The sequence below is a fragment of the Ixodes scapularis genome, unplaced genomic scaffold (assembly GCF_016920785.2).
Source record: "Ixodes scapularis isolate PalLabHiFi unplaced genomic scaffold, ASM1692078v2 PGA_scaffold6__148_contigs__length_123643588, whole genome shotgun sequence".
Taxonomy (NCBI): Eukaryota; Metazoa; Arthropoda; class Arachnida; order Ixodida; family Ixodidae; genus Ixodes; species Ixodes scapularis.
In genome coordinates, this window is record NW_024609881.1 from 83,858,142 (window position 1) to 83,864,312 (window position 6,171).

Genomic DNA, 6,171 nt, shown 5'->3' on the forward strand with positions numbered 1-6,171 from the left:
GAGTAGCAGAACCAGGCACGAATAAAAATTGAAAAAATCCGCAGCGAAAAAAATAATAATATATAAAAGCAGTGTGAAGAGTTGTGTTGCTTACACGTCAGAAACTCTTGGCAAAAACGCGGGCTATACTCTGTTTCACCTAATGTTGTACCGCAGGAATGGCTACAAGCGCGAGCTCCTTGCTCTAGGACACATCTCGACGGCACAAGCTCTCGTGCAACAAGGACAGCTGCCAACGCTATGAGCTCGCGCTTCTGGCCTTCTCTACGGTACAACATAAGCTGAAACGGAGTATAGACGGAGAACGACTCATTATTAATCCGAGACGGGGACACAAATAATAAAACGAAGAGACGCGCGTGTGGTTGCCCTTCACTTTTATTTTCCCCTTGTTTTTCTTACTTTGCAAAGTCGACATAGTACAAGAAAACACGCAGAAGTAGGAGAGCAAAGAGGCTCCTCGGCGGGCTCTGCCGTCTCGCGCGGTTCACGGGGGAGTCGGTGCAACGTACTCGACGCGTATTGAAAAGAACACGATTTATCCTGATTACGCAAAGCCCGAGAAACGAACCTTGCTTCACAAAATCGGTACGCTCGTAGAAAAGCGAAGCAAACAAACCGCATTTTGCAGATTGAAGAGACATGGACGAGTCGTCACAAAAACCACTCGGCATCAGCGGTTAATTTCGCGGCCGCTCGCTCTTCGAAGTAGCAAAGTGTTTCTGGCAATCCAAGACAAGCCAAATTTCACGGAGTCGTTATGAGGCGATCCTAGCTCACGGTAGCATCAGCGGTTAATTTAGCGGCCGTTCGCTGCTCGAAGTAGCAAAGTGTTCCTGCCGATCCAAAACAAGACAAGCCGCCTTTCCAGCGTGTCCACCATGTGGCCACCCTACTTTCTTGAAGTCCCCATGGCCCCCCGTCACTCAGTCTATCCACGCGTGCACTTCCCTTTCTCTCTAATATAATCGAAGGCGTCTAACAAAGCTCCTCGTCGAACGTCCTATCAGAGCGCGACGATTGCCTCGGGTTTATGCAAAGAAGTGGTCCGAGCATAATCCATGCTTATCCCTTTCCAGAGGCGGCAGTCCAGGGAAATAATCCCCTCTAATCCCTTTTGAGGGGAGGGACCCTTTTTTTTGGGTTCCACCCAGGCCAGAAACTATACAACACCCGGTCGATTTAAAGAGCCTGGCGTCTCCTTGTATCACCCTGTAGAATGCTTTCTTGCTGCACTTGTGAAGACAATTGTATCTGTTTTTGTATTTTATCCTCGCAGTACATGTATTGCAGTATTTGTGCTCCAGAATAGGTTTTCGAGTATATCTGACCAGCCCTGGCTATCTTTTTCCTGGTGGGCAGCTTCTATATAGCATACAGATGGTCTTCGTCCCAAATTCAGAGGCTAGAAGTATTCGATTTCATGTGGCAGACTACCTACCGAGCAAGTGCCCACTCAAAATTTTGAGATAGTCACAAACCATTGGGGGATGGGTGCTTGTTAGGTCATCATATTGACATGTATATATGTGTACTGTGCACATTTTTTTTTCTCTCTTTCAAATGTTATAAAATTGGGGGTTGGGCACTTGGAATGGGCAGACGCTCTAAGCACTAGAACAGCGACCACGATCATCATTCTTGACCCCAAGTACACTTGGTTTAAACTTTCAATGTTATTTTACACTAATAGGTATGGGGATGGGTTAAACTAGTTGGTACGTCTGTTATATGCATTGGCTTGTGCAAAATACACAAACACACACAGGAAGGAATGGGGCTCTGACCGCTGTCTACAAACTAAGGTTTACTACTCCTTCCTCTTCATTCCTGTTTACTGGGACCACTAATAGTGTTCACTTTTTTGATGGCTACTTAAAAATGATTACCCCTCTCATTGGATTCATATGTGCAATGTTTGACAAGTAGTGAGCCTGCTTAAAAATAAGCAAGCACATTAGAAAAGAACCATGCCAGTGTGTAGTTTTACTTTTCCCACATCATTTTAACAGCAATCCATCGAGCTTGGCATGTTGTAAAATTGTGAGCCACCATTGTCGAGAAACAGCACAGAAAACTTGGGCGATGTGACTTTCCTCCAAGACATTCCAGCTTGTCTCACTACCTGCCCCGCAGTTCCATGAATGTGACTTAGAACTCTTATGCCTTGGCACCCTACTCACTGGATCTGGCACCATCGGACTTTCATCTATTCCCTGCGCTCAAACAAGATCTGTAAAGACAGCCGCTCCAGCAAGGAAGCCGTCATAGACGCTGCACGTGAGTGGTGTGAGGACCAAGAGAAATTACTTTTTTCTCAGTGGGTGGGCTCCACTAGAAGTGCATAACACTCAAAGGAGACTTTGCAGAGAAATAATAAAGGGCCATTTGCATGTGACAGTCCCATCAAAAATAGGCTCACTACTTCTCAAGCTTCCCTTGCAGACAGGTTGTGTACCAATCTTTAACAACTTTCTACAGTACTAGCCCACAGTTCTTCGTTATGCTTCATATTTTTTGTTGGGCGTATTTGCGCGCCTTGTGTTGCACTGCCAGTGCTCGTGATGTAAACTTGCTTTCGTGCTTGCCTGCTCGCAAGTGCAATGTGCCTGAAATAAATGGATGGATTTCTAAAGTTGTGTGCAGGGAGTTTTGTTGTCGGGTCTGCTGCATATATAGTCGACCATGCTGATCATCTGAGAATGTCTTGCCTCGTATATTTTCCCTACTGGTTTCAGAAAAATTAGGCATTCCATGATTTGACTGCACATGGCCCAGTGGAGGTCATGCAGCGAGAAGTGTCAGTATTCCGTAGTGGAAATTTGGGTTGATGGAACCTCGCAAGTGGTTAACATCACCAAGTTTGGAAAAGAGGACAAACTGAGATGAGAGTGCTTATTTTTGTAGCTGCTGGAAACAGAAACGTCAATGGCAATGTGCCCAACATGTAGTGCATCTTTTTGCGGCTGCATTTTGAAACCCCGTTGCTGAAGCAAAGTTCACGCTGGCTGACCTCGGTTTCCCTTTATGTCTAGACTACCTATTCACCAATGCCAGGTGCCAGTTTGGCCAGCTTTTTGTAGTCGCAAAGAAAGATGGAGGTCAGGCAGGCAAAGCCAGCCCTCGCACCGGGGGGCTATGTTGCACGTTTTGGACTCCCAGGAGACTAGGGAGAAGGATGTGACGTCAACAATGCTCGCTGGATGTTGATTGGTGTAGTCGCTGATGACAGTATCTGCAGAAGTTGCCAAGACACGTTCATTCACACCTACGTCACTTCCTTCTCCCTAGTCTTCTGGGAGTCCAAAACGTGCAACATAGCCCCCCTGTGTCGAGCACAGGCTCCAAGTCACTCGGGCAAAACTATCCGAGGCTTGCGGACATGTGTGAATACAATCCTTTGAAGATATTCTGAGGTAAGCATAGCTAGGACAAATCTGACACCTGCTGTCTGCAGCATGCGTACGCATAACAGTGGGCAATCTGACACCTGCTGTAGGGCATGTCACATTGCAGAGACTAATTGGTAAGCACAGCGAGGACGACCCTTGACATCAACCAATTCGTTCACACACGTGCCCAGTCGTCGCTGCAGGTGAGGACGATGACAGTAGATGGCTAGTCGGCTTGTGGAATATTTTCTCACTGCCCGCTTCCTTCGCTTAATTTGTAACAATCGCTACGTCACTTCGCGTCACTCCACTGTGGGTGTACGAGTGCGTGCACGCTGCCCGCGGACATGCTTCAGCCCCTCGAGTGATCGCGCAAAAAAAAAGCACTGGTCGAAGCAGCTGCGTTCACGCTTTAGTACCGTGTCCAGTGGAGCACAAAAAAGCTGACATCGGGTATAGATCAATTTCGCCGCAGGGTTACAGGCTTGACAATGCACTTCTCCATTTCGACTAGCTGCGGGGAGCGCGATTGATTCTTGCAGAGGCGTGACAGTGTATATGCAAAGCACAATTCAGACGTGCACTCGCGGTCCAGGTCACCGCTTGTGCTCCGTTGGCGTCTCATACGTACCTGGCGCGATTCCTGTTGAGGCCAGCAACGGGCGAATGATGTTACAACCGTGAATAATGCTGCCAAGCGGCGAGTTGGGCATCGCTGTAGGGCAGACTACACAACACCGCAGCGGCGCGTCGTTCGAATGAAATAAAACATTAGCTACACTGGACGTTTTAGCGAAAGCCAAACGAGCTGGGTTTATTTCCAGGCCGTAAATGACTTCGGAACGCTGGCAGCGGTCACGGGTCCTTAGGCCTAAACACACCCTTCCGCCCTGGAGTACGCGAACGTTACGGCAGAAAGCATAAAACGGCCGTAGCGTAGCTGCCCAGTCAGCATTAAGACCTGTGCGCGTATGTTATCCAGTTTCACACTAACGATACCTTCCAATATCTAGGACTGCACCAATGCACTTTTTCGACTGGGGCGTGGAGCGCTCCAAAACAAAACGGCAGGGCGTCTGCTCGCGTCGGCGGTAGCGGGGGGGAGGGGGGCTGCACGCAGCTTAGAACAGCCCGTAGCGCGCGCGTACCACGTGACTGCGCCAGCCAATCGCGGTACTCTTTCCTCCTCCCTTTCCTCCTCTCCCTCCTTCTTTTCTCTCTCGCGGGGCTTTGCCGTGGGGGGTCTCACAATACGCGGCCGGGGTCGTCGTTACTCTGAAGTGTAGTTTACTTACAACCAACAAGGTTGAGGGCCTAGAGCAATAAACTGGCAGCTGAAAGTGACCCCCAATTGGCCGCCGCCATGTTGCACATTTTTGACCACTAGACACGTGACCTTATGGTTTTACGTCTAGAGTTTAACAAAGTACCTCACGCAAATAATTGATTATTGATCTTTAATAACAGAACCGACAAGATAGGTTACGCTTCGTTTGTTTTAAGTCCAAAAGTTGGCTTTTACTACAAAAACTCGGGCAGCTTCGCAATCTCTCCGATAGATACCGTCAACCGCGGCGCAGCATTATTATTATTTTTTTTATCGGACCCAAACACTGATTTCTGGGGCTAACTGTATTGAAAAAAATAGTTCATCATGTTCTTACAGTGATCGCAGTACAAATCGCGCCTCAGTTTTGCGTAAAAGCATCAGGATTTAGTACGGTCACGTGTTTAGTGGTCAAAATTGTACAGCATGGCGTCCGCCAAGTGGGGGTCACTTTTGCCTGGTGAACGGGATACAACTTCATCGCTCTAAGCCCCTCTACCTCGTTGTGTATACCCCATTCTCTGGACCAGCATAAAGATACCTTTAATATAAAATCCTTTCCAAAGGACGAATCAGCTCGCGCTCTGGAGTGGCGAGCACATGTATGCCACGCGCTGAGGATCGCAAACTGATTCGCCGCCGACCATTCAGGTCCCTTAGCTAAAGGCACCTTCATGATCGTGTGAATGGGTATAAACAAGAAGGATCCGGCAAACTCGGAGGGCTCGGTCGTTTTCCTCGCTACATAAATACCGCTGATCTTCATCATTAGATCACAATAAACCGTTTTAACTTCGAACTGGAGGATTCAGACGTTTCGCAAGGGAGAAGACTAGCTTTCAACTGCACAGTCGTTTTTTCACCCTACGAGAAAACGAGAAGGAAAAAGAGGGGAGGGGGGGGGGGGGGGGGGGAGTTAGTGGGGAATAAAGAGGGGCAAGCAATACACTCTTTGCGAAAATCCCAAAAGGCCGCGAGCAAAGTCATGTACGAATTTATCCTTGCCTCCGCATATCTACCACATATATGTATATCTCGGCGGGAGCGTTCCTCCCTTGACGTCCCCGCTAGAGGCGATCGTTTCGGGCAGGGCGCCTCGAGATGGCGCTGATGAGAAGGCATCGCGCGTGAATATACCGTTGTTAAAGAAAACAAAAAAAAACATAGTATTTATTGATAAAGACACGTTTTATCATATATAAAGTATAGTTTGGAAATAACAGACGGGCTGGGAAACAAATATGTTGCAGGGGAAGCGATCAGGCTCATCGGAACAGGGCTGACATGTAAGCATAGCGGGTGGAATTACATTCGCAGCTACAAGTTTTTAATAAAACGGTCATGTTTTATTACATGGAATGGTAACTATACACAGCGATTAAGCTAGCAAAGTTTACACAGGCAAATGTTTAGGGTATAGAAAAATTGAGGCGCAGTGTGAGAACAATACGT